Source organism: Brienomyrus brachyistius, chromosome 5 (assembly GCF_023856365.1).
Source record: "Brienomyrus brachyistius isolate T26 chromosome 5, BBRACH_0.4, whole genome shotgun sequence".
In the NCBI taxonomy this organism is placed as follows: domain Eukaryota; kingdom Metazoa; phylum Chordata; class Actinopteri; order Osteoglossiformes; family Mormyridae; genus Brienomyrus; species Brienomyrus brachyistius.
In genome coordinates this window covers 22,988,029-22,999,296 of record NC_064537.1, presented here as the reverse complement: position 1 = coordinate 22,999,296, position 11,268 = coordinate 22,988,029, and positions in this window count along the sequence as shown.

Sequence of the window (11,268 nt, the reverse complement as noted above, 5' to 3'; positions counted from 1 at the left end):
CTAGAGGTGTATTCCCTTTGCCAAAGTGGGGGAGGGGGGGTTGGGGGGGGGGAGCTTAGGTTATTCATATTATGTTTTCAATTAACTTGACTTGACGAATCATAATATCAGATTAGTAGATTAATAGTACAGGGTTTAGTCCTAAGGATTCGCTAAGAAAAATGTTATAAATGGTATTTGTGGAAACTGTGGAACTGGACAAAGATTATGAGGTATAATTTTGTTTGAATGTAAATAGTATTGGTTATGCAATAAGAGAACACACATTGGTGTATTTACTGATAACTTTAGCAATAAAGGCAGTCCTGAAACTCTACAAGCTGCTCTGACAGTTTGATTCATCATCAACGTTTGATGACCTGTTGGTTCAAACAGCTTTCATGCAGAAACTTCTGCGGTTGTGACTGAGCCAATCAGAGACGCTAAAGCTGTTTGTGGGCACTGCAGCACTTACCAGCTAAGGTGTTCTACAAAGACTGTATAAAGTAAAGACCTTCACTTCCATCACATATTCCCGCTGCACTGATCAGCTAAGGTGTTCTACAAAGACTGTATAGAGTAAAGACCTTCACTTCCATCACATATCCCCGCTGCACTGATCAGCTAAGGTGTTCTACAAAGACTGTATAGAGTAAAGATCTTCATATCCATCCCATATCCCCACTGCATTGACCAGCTAAGGTGTTCAACAAAGACTGTATAAAGACCTTCACGTCCATCACATATTCCTATTCATTTAGCATACAAAAATTTTCTTCATCAGCTCTCCTCCGCTGTTTTGTGCAAAATCCAATTTGCTGCCTTCCTAAATCCGAAGAATCCTAAACTGAGACAGGATTACGTATTTAATTAATTAAATGGATTCTTATGAGCCCTTAAGGTAGCTTTCCAAAATGACAGAACTGGCACAATGACACGTGCTGTGGATTTGATGCTGGAGAGAAGCACAGACGGAACCAACCTCTATCACTTGCGCACAACCATATCATGAATAAGCACATTCTCCTTCGATATCAAAGCAAAACATGATCATTCTAGTATGTGTGTTTTTGTTTTGGTTTGTTTGGTTTATGTTTTCACATGATGCTGAAAAACAAAACTATATGATTATATATCAGATGTATAATTTGAGAAATGTATAAATAGACATATATGAATATGTGAAAAAATCCCTGTACATATAAAAACATGTACATTCCTTTTTTTTAGTAATTCTGTTGTTCAACATATGAAGGAGGAACCCAAAACACAAATAAAGCGCAAATAAAGTAAATTCGAACAAACCATGGTGTTATAGAGGTGATCATTTACCCTTAAAACAACGAGAATAGCACACACAAGATAAATTCTGCACTTTCTTTGACTACGACACCACGGAGGAAATGTGTCCAGAAGGAGAGAGAGACAGACGCACCCCACAGACACACATATATATACATCTCCACCCATTTTCTGAAACTGCTTCAGAGTTGTGAGGGGTCCAGAGCCTATCCCACTGAGGCTACGGGCGCAAGGCAGGGAACAACCCATGACCAGGATAGGGTGCCAACCCATCACAGGATACACTCACATAGCATTCACTCACACATACACAGCTACAGGCAATTTGGTAACTCCAGTTAATCTCAGCATGTTTGTGGACTGTTGTTGGATGAGAAGGCCTGGCTCGCAGTCTCCATTGTAATTCATCCCAAAGGTGTTCTGTTGGGTTGAGGTCCGGGCTCTGTGCAGGCCAGTCAAGTTCCTCCACACCAGACTCGCTCATCTATGTCCTTATGGATCTTGCTTTGTGCAGTGGTGAGCAGTTGGAAACATGAAAGTTGGGAACATGAAATTTTCCAAAATGGCTTTGAATGCTGCACCATTAAATGTTCTTAAATGTTCCACACCATAATCCCCTCTCCACCAAACTTTTCACTTGGTACAATGCAGTCAGGCAAGTACCATTCTCCTGGCAACCTGCAAAGCAGAGACTCATCAGTCAGACTGCCAGACGAAGAAGCATGATTCGTCACTCCAGAGATCACGTCTCCACTACTCCAGAGTTCAGTGGCGGCGTGCTTTATACCACTGCACCCGACACTTTGCATTGTACATGATGATATGAAGCTTGGATGCAGCTGCTCAGCCATGGAAACCCATTCCATGAAGTTCTCTATGCACTGTTTTTGAGATGAAGGCTGCACGAAGTTTGGAGATCTGTAGCTATTGACTGTTGGCATCTTCTGCATACCTCAGCATGTTGTCCCCACTCAATGATTTTACGTGGCCTACCACTTCGTGGCTGAGTTGCTGTAATTCCCACTTGCTTCCACTTTGTTATAATATCACTAACAGTTGACCGTGGAATATTTAATAGTCAGGAAATTTCATGAATGAACATATCGCACAGATGGCAATCTATCACACTTGAATTCACTCTTGAGAGCGACTCATTCTTGAATACATGTGTGTCAATGAGGACAGTTGGAAGGGGAGGAGGCAGGAAGTAGAGTTGGTGAAGGTGGAGTATTTTAAATACTTAAATACTTAGGGTCAACAGTTCAGAGAAATGCGGAGTGGGGAAGAGAGACGAAAAAGAGAGTGTATGCAGGGTGGGGTGGGTGGAGAAGAGTGACAGGAGCAATTTGTGAGAGACGGGTATTAGAAAGAGTGAAAGTGAAGGTTTACAAGATAGTAGAGAGACCAGCTATGGTATGTGGGTTGGAGATGGTGGCACCGACAATTATCCAGGAGGCAGAGCTGAAGGTGACAGAGTCAAAGATATTAAGATTTGTGTTGTTAGTGATGAGGATGGACAAGATTAGGAACGAGTATATTAGAGGGGCAGCTCAGGTGGCACAGTTTGGAGACAAAGCAAGTCAATATTACATTGGTTTGGAGAGATGCTGGGTATGTTGGGAGAAGGATGCTGAGGATAGAGCTGCCAGGCAAGAGGAAAAGAGGAAGATCTAAGAGGAGGTTTATGGGTGTGATGAGAGAGTACATGTGAGCGGTTGGTGTGAAGGAGGAAGGTCTTGGAGGAGGTTCACGAATGTGGTGAGGGAGGACATGCAGGCGGTTGGTGGGAAGGAGGAATATCTAAGAGGAGGTTTATGGGTGTGGTGAGAGAGTACATGTGAGCGGTTGGTGCGAAGGAGGAAGAAGCAGAGGACAGGAAGAGACAGAAAGATGATGTGCTATGGCAATCTGGGAATTGGGGCGGACAAAAGATAAAGATTTTTTTGGGGAAAAAAAACGTCATCTTAAATTCGTCTTAATACTTACAGTATAGAACAATGACAGGCATATCTTAATACCATGTTTCGCATGTGTGTATTGAACCATCGGGGGCCTACCAAACGGTTCAATAATATACCATATATACATACATATACATACATACATACATACATATAGAATAGAATAGAATAGAATGCCTTTTATTGTCACTGTACACATTAAGAGCAGCTCCTTCAGTGCAAACATGTATGTAGAACACGCCAAACAATAATCAAATAGTGCAAAAAGTTCTGCAGCGCTATATACATATGGGAACTAAATAGGGTTTTTTAAATATATGAATATACAGTGTGATATGCAGTGTGGGTTATTGCACATTATTTAGGTATTATACGGTAATGATAATCACGTGCGGTGAGTAGTGGATGTTGGACACAGATCTAGCATTTGGATATTGGATATTGCACAGTTGATGGATAGAAGGAAGTCTAGGGGTTGGGGGGTTAGATGGTGTAGTCAGGGCATGTATATTTGAGTTAGGAGAAGTCATGTAACAGGAACTTTCTTTGCGAGAGCATGTTTTTGGTGCATTAAACCTGATGCATCATCTTGAACGATCTGTTTGTGATAGTTCTTTGAGTGGTAAAATAAGTAAGTAGATTATATATCATTGCTAGAATGTATATTGCTAATTATTGCGACGTATTTGCAACTGTTTTAGTGACTTTTTTGACATGCATGGCTCTGCAGTAGTTGGACTCCATGTTTTTTTGGACTACATGTGGTGTAATATGCCATGTTATTTTTCTGAATCTAGAGTTAATGCACTACTTGTACTGTTATGTATCTGAGACTTGCATGTAGATCTGCAATGTTTACCCCTTAAGCTATGAACAGCTTTTTTGTATTATTCATTAATTAGTGCCTTTGTATTTTGTGTATTTATTTCAGTTTCACACTTTTTGTATTAAATCCTGTCCAACTACAATACCTAGCTCTTCCTTGGAGGATATGATCCAAGAGAGAGTTTAGCTGGCTGTGAATCTCAATATATGACAGGAGTCACATTGGGTGCAACAATACAGGGAAATTATTGCACTCTGTGAGGGACATCAATGGCTTGAAGCTGACAAGGAACCCGATGGCAACGGTGTTCAGTCAACAAAATGGAGACAGCAGAGACTCAAGGTCAACACAATGAGGAGACAAGGTCACCCTCTTCTCATTCCTTAAAGTTCTCAAAACCTTCAGGAAGGCTAATTGTTATATCATCAGCAGGATCTTCAAGAAGATCATCTGCATGAACTAGAGCCAGTATGGCAGCAGCACTAGCACAGGCTGAAGCACAGGCTGCTAAAGCTAGACCAGCCAATGCTAAGGAAGAAAAGTACATCAAGACTAAAAAAGGTTCGTTTAGAGGCAACGCTGATGTATTACAACTCCGGAAGGAAGCTGACACTGCCATAGCCAAAGCAGAAGTGATGAAAGCTGCTGCTCAGTGCAACATTGTGAACCGAAGCGATGAGCTTGACTTCTTAGCTATTCAGTCCACCACAGAGCGGAAAGTGAGTATATCAATAAACATAACTATACTGAGCTCACCCAAAGACAGAGAGACATGTTTGTCCAGCATGATGACATTCCCTATCAGCAGAAACAAGTACCGAACCAATACAACTTTTTACCACCAGATGGTGGTAAACAGCACGAAGAGATACAGTTGAACCAAGTTTGCCCCTCAGTGTGCAGTAACCACATCAAAGGTTTAAACCGATTTACATAACTAATGACAATGCCACCAGGGACCTCGCCAGGTTCTTAGCAAAGAGTCAGCTGATAGCTGGAGGACTGACCAAGTTTGATGACCAGCCAGAAAGCTACTTAAGATGGAAAGCCAAGTTCAAGATTACCATTGCAGATCTCTGTCTTACTGCGACTGAGGAGATAAACCTGCTCATTAAGTAACTGGGCCCTGAGTCTTCAGAACATGCAAGAAGGATAAAAACAGTCAACATACATCTCCCATCTGCTGGTCTGGATATGATCTGGGTAAGACTGGAAGAATGTTATCCCTCGCCAGAAGCCATAAAAAGATCCTTATTTTCCAGAATAGGAACTTCCCAAAGCTCTCCAGTAAAGAATGTCACAAGCTCTGTGAGCTTTCTGATTTGCTCTATGAACTGGAAGCTGCAAAGTTAGATGGATATTTACCTGGTTTAAGCTTTCTGGACACAGCTAGGGGTCCAATTGTGGAGAAGCTGCCATATAACCTCCAAGAAAAATGCACCACAGTAGGGCCAAAGTTCAAAGAAGACTATAATGTTGCCTTCCCACCTTTCTCATTCTTTTCTGAATTTGTCAGGAAAGAGGCCAGAGTAAGGAATGACCCGAGCTTCACCACATCTCCTCTCTCTGTTAATTTCAAGAAAGAGAAGCTAGCAAGTAGTTATAAGACAAGGTCATCTGTTGCCATGCACAAGACAGAGGTGTCATCAGATGTGGCCACAACAATGACTGTGGGCTCGTGCACATACGTAAAATTTCGCGCTCATTGGGATTTATAAAGGTAATGTGCGTCGATTTGTGCAGTTTTATGCATCTGGATTTTTTCTTGCTTATGCACATTCCTAGTTTTGTCCGTACGCCATGTTTTAGTGTTAATTCTACGCATGTCGTTATACATGAGGCCCCAGATATGTACGTGAGAAATTTGGTGATTATTGGTCATTGTTTTGGTACATTATAACACGTTAAGCCTTTTCCTTATAATGGGCATCAATGGAGAGGAAAATGCTTAATGTAAGATAAAGTCCATATTCCTAGGATTTCGGTTTTGATTTTTTGTCAGTTGAAAGTCTTTATGACCAAGGGCCTCATGTATAATGACTTGCGTAGAATTAACACTAAAACATGGAGTACGGACAAAAATAGGAATGTGCGTAAGCAAGAAAAAATCCAGATGCATCGACGTACATTCCTTTTATAAATCCCAATGAGCGCGAAATTGTACGTATGTGAACGAGCCCACAGCCACCCCCCCGACCCGCCCATGATTATGCATATTTGCATATGAAAATCTGTATAAATACCCGCTTTGTTCTGTTTTTCTTAAACAATAATGGATAAACCACGTGGGAAAAATAAGTATTTTAGTGAGTTTGAAGTGGAGGTCATGTTAACAGAAATCGAGAAAAGAAAAGTGATATTATTTGGTGGTTTAAGTAGTGGCATCAGCAATAAAGTTGACGGAGCGGCAGAACGTGGTGGAGTCAGTTAAAACTGTTTTTATCTATTCGCACGGTGGCCGTAATTAAAAAGATGTGGTCCGACATTAAAGTCGACGTGACAAAATGAGTGGCCGCTCACCGTAAGAGTCTAAACAGCACAGGCGGAGGGAGCGGAATCCCCGGTCTCTCACTTTATCGGGTGAGGGGGACGCCGATGTCAGCGCGGGTAAGTTTTTCTCGTAGCATACTTGTTTGAATTACTTGCATGTATATGAATAACAAGGTGCAGATGGGGTGTTACTTTTGTTTATTCTGTTTATTCTGACAGGCAATAGTACAAGAGGTGCCCCCAGTGTCGAGGACGACACAGTGATGGTGCTACTGTGCCGAGCACATCTTTGGGTGCTGGCTGCACACATTTCCGTGTCTCGGTAACCGGGGGGCGACCATCCGGCCGTGTGCTGACTGAAGCTGTGCTGCAGTCACAAAATACAATAGTCCAAACTGTAAGATATGTTGCCAATGAATTAAAACATCGAAATGATACACTGTGTGATATTAATTAACAGCACATTAAAAGATTCATGGTTAAAAAAATAAATGCGGTGTTTGGTAATTACCTGTCTTACATTCTTGCTATTACATTCAAACGAAGTTGTAATGCTCTTCTATTTGACCGAAAATTTGGTGGCTCAGGTTCATCTTGCCTAAACTCTTCAGATACTGGCAAGCCACGATTTTGTGCCAGATTATGCAGCACGCTACATGCGTGTACAATGCGACACTTTTTGCGGATTGTAGAGTAGCACCCCACTGGTCTTGTCCATGCCGCGCCAGCTGCCTTTAAGCTGCCCTACGGTGCGCTCTGCCACTGCCCGAGCCCGACAAAGGGGGACATCATTATAACGCCGCTCCTGTTCATTCGGGGTTCGGGGTTTTCGAAAGCCGTGAGAAGCTACGACTTCAGTGGGCACCCACTGTCCCCTAAGGAACTGTCAAATGGTTAAATCAAATAAAACTTACAATACTGGAACAAATTATAAAATGGGGAAAATCTTCTTACCGATCAGCCTGCAATCACATACCACCACATTTTCAAGTTTGTTTCCATCAATACTATTTCTGAGAATGAACGAATTCTGAGAATGAACGAACGGGTTGAGCCAGGCCATCTAGCCACAACATTGCGTTAGAAGCATATTGAATGTGGGGGGTGGGACACACTAGCATAAAACTAATATGCTATGTTAAATGTGGAGGGATCCAAATGAATAATTCTGAAATGTGAGGGGGACACGTCCCCCTCAGATTTAATGGCGGCGACGCCCATGCATTAATGAGACGAATGTTCGAATCATAATTTGTACATCAATAGAGTGTTAGTGCTTTCTATTTACATAAGCAAATTCATTCTCTGAAGGTGCCTTTATAGCAATGTGAGTGCAGTCGATGGCTTGGATTACATTGGGAAAACCGGACATCGCTGCAAATTGCACTTTAATGTTTGCCGTCCAATACAGCTGGCATGGCGTGACTTAGTGTTGACTAAATCACTATGATCCCTGAATACGCGCTCTCTTCTAATTCTTCCATAAGCTACGTCTTCTAATAACGCAAGAGCTGCATTGGCAGTTGTAATAGTTCAGTCAGTTTCTGCACTGTTTTATTGTTACAAATTGAATAAAAATCAGGTGCCATACATTTGTAAACAACATGCAATTAATGTCGGTGTATTGGATAAAGTCAGCGTCATGATTGTGAGTTTAAAAAGGGAAACCACAGTAGCAATGACTTACCACTGGGAGCCGTCTGTGTACAAAACCGAGCAGAAACGTGCGTACGCCATGTGGGGAGCTGCCCTGAGAATGTGCGTAGCGGTACGCCAAGTTTCGTTTTTATACATCTCGACGTGAGCGTGGAAACGGACGTACGCAACATTTTTGTGCGTACACACCGTTTATATATGACGCCCCTGGGGCACCTGGGTCACTAACCTGTCTACATCTTCAACCTTATCACCATGGGAAATACCAAAGAGACGTCTAAGGACACCAAAGAAAAGATTGTTGACCTTCACAAAGTTGGAATTGGCTACATTACCATCAGCAAGCAGCCTGGTGAGAAGGTGACAACTGTTGGTGGAATTATTCGCAAATGGAAGAAAGATGGAATAACTGTCAATCTCCCTCAGTCTTGGGCCCCAAGGATGGTTTTATCTCATGCAGCATCACTGATCTAAAGAATGGTGAGGGCTAACCCCCAGATATACATGGGAGAAGCTCGCTAATGATCCCAAAGCAGCAGGAACCACAGTCACCAAGAAAACCTTCAGTAACACATCCTGCCATTATGGTTTGAAATCCTACAGTGCTCGCAAAGTACCCCTGCTCAAGAGGACCCATGTTCAGACCCGTCTGAAGTATGCCTGTGGACTCCTGAATATCAAGCTGTTTGGCATCAACTCTGCTCGCCGTGTTTGGAGGAAAAAGAATGCTGACTATAACCCCATGAAGACCATCCCTACTGTCAAACACGGAGGTGGAAGCATTATGCTTTGGGGGTGTTTTTCTGCCAAGTGTACAGGATGGCTGAACTGCATCAAAGGAAAGATGGACGGGGCCATGTACCGTAAAATCTTGGATGAGAACCTCCTTCCTTCAGCCACCTCTTCAGCGGGTGGGTCTTCCAGGAAGATGACGAACCTAAGCATACAGCCAAGGTAACAAAGGAGTGATTGAAGAAGAAGCACATTAAGGTCATGGGGGCCCCTAGTCAGTCTCCGAACTTTAATCCCATAGAAACCTATTGAGGGAACTCAAGCTTCATCTATCCAAGTTACAGTCAAAAAACCTTAAAGATTTGAAGGAGATCTGCAAAGAGCAGTGGATGAAAATTCCTGATGATCTGCACACAATCCTGGTGACCAACTACAAGAAACGTCAGACAGCTGTGCTTGCAAACAATGGTTACTCCACCAAGTACTAAAGCATGTGTTCTAAGGGATCAAATACTTATTTCCATAGATAAATGACAAATTGGTTTGCAACTATTACATAATGATTTTTTCTTGCTTGTTTTGTTAATAATCTATTTTTTGCAGTTTAAATAAACATACCAGTGTAATTACAGACTTCTAATTTCTTTATTAATGGATCAACTTAAGAATTCACCAGGGGGTCAAATACTTATTTCCTTCACTGTATTTACATATGCAAATATACATAATTATGGGCGGGTCGAGGGGGTGGCTGTGGGCTCGTTCACATACGTAAAATTTCGCACTCATTGGGATTTATAAAGGGAATGTGTGTCGATCTGTGCAGTTTTATGCATCTGGATATTTTATTTTTTTTGCTTACGTACATTCCTAGCTTTGTCCGTACGCCATGTTATAGTTTAAATTCTACGCACATTGTTATACATGAGGCCCCTGGTGAGTAGATACATATGCGGATGCGCTGGGACACATCATAAGTAATGTTCCCAGCCTCTCCTCTTGCATTCCTTTACGAGCTCGTTGTATTTGAGCGGTTTGTGCTCATTGGCCTCTTCCATGCGGTCCTCCCAGGGGACTGTTAATTCCAATATGAGGACTTGCTTAGAAGAGACAGATGTCAGCGCCACGTCTGGTCTCAGATATGTGTGTGAGAAATTTGGTGATAATTGGTCGCTCTTTTGGTAGGCCTACATTAAACCACATTAAGCTTTTTCACATTAAGCGTTTTAGAATGTCCCGGCGGGCGACGTTTTAATAAATGGTTTGTTTCACTCATAATATAAAAAACTTTAAGAAAGTCATTAAAGAAATTAAGAAAGACGTTAGAACGACAGTTTATCTAAAACTAGTGGGTGACAATATGGTGGAACAGAATTTACCGTAACACAACAACTTAATTGGGCACTGAGAGCGAGGATTGTCTAGGGAGATACCAAAAATGCGGGGCTACTTTATAGTCTATAATTAAAAATAAATGCTATGATAAATAGATGTAGAATATGTAGAAAGAGTTAATTATTATTTTCAATTCATGTTTTAAAACGAATACAGTTTTTCCTAGAATATTTATAAATGTATAAAAATGATTTAATTATAGGAACATATAATGAGCAAAAATTTGAAATTTGAGAATAAGACAGTTACAGTATGCGCTACATTCTCATAAACCTTTCTTCTGCGCCTTCCCTGTGTACTCAGCACACTCCTCTCACTAATCGCAGCTAAAATCACTGAGTAATTCTGTATCCATCTGTTTGGGAGTAATGGGGCTGGGGAGACGGGAGGTAGCAAGATCACTTAATGACCGTATGAATGAGGGTACTTTTTCGATTCCTCTCAGGGTCCATATGTGCCTCTCTGTGTCTAATTAGCCAAAGGGAACATTTCTGCTAGAATGATCATTGATTGTGCCTGTGTCTAAAATTATTTCCGTATAATATGGTAAGCCATATCATTAATTATTCGGTTATTAAATAAATATTGTTGATTATATTACTTGCCTAATATTTGACGTGTAATCCACCTAACGTGCCACTCCAAACACTGTTGAAAATATGAACAGCAGAGAACGAATGGCTTTTGAATGGTTCATTCCGTGTGATCTCTATACAAAATAATATAATATTCAGGGAGACACGACAGAGAACAACCACGTGAAAACATTGTTGACAGCCCCACCTTGTGGTGAAGTCTAGTTAATTCGATTTCATGTTACTAGTTTTAAAATAATTCAGATCAACTTGGAGAAAAAAAGAGATGCACCGAGCCAGAGATTTGAATATATTTTTTAATAAGCAACTTAATTTCATTTATAATAAATAT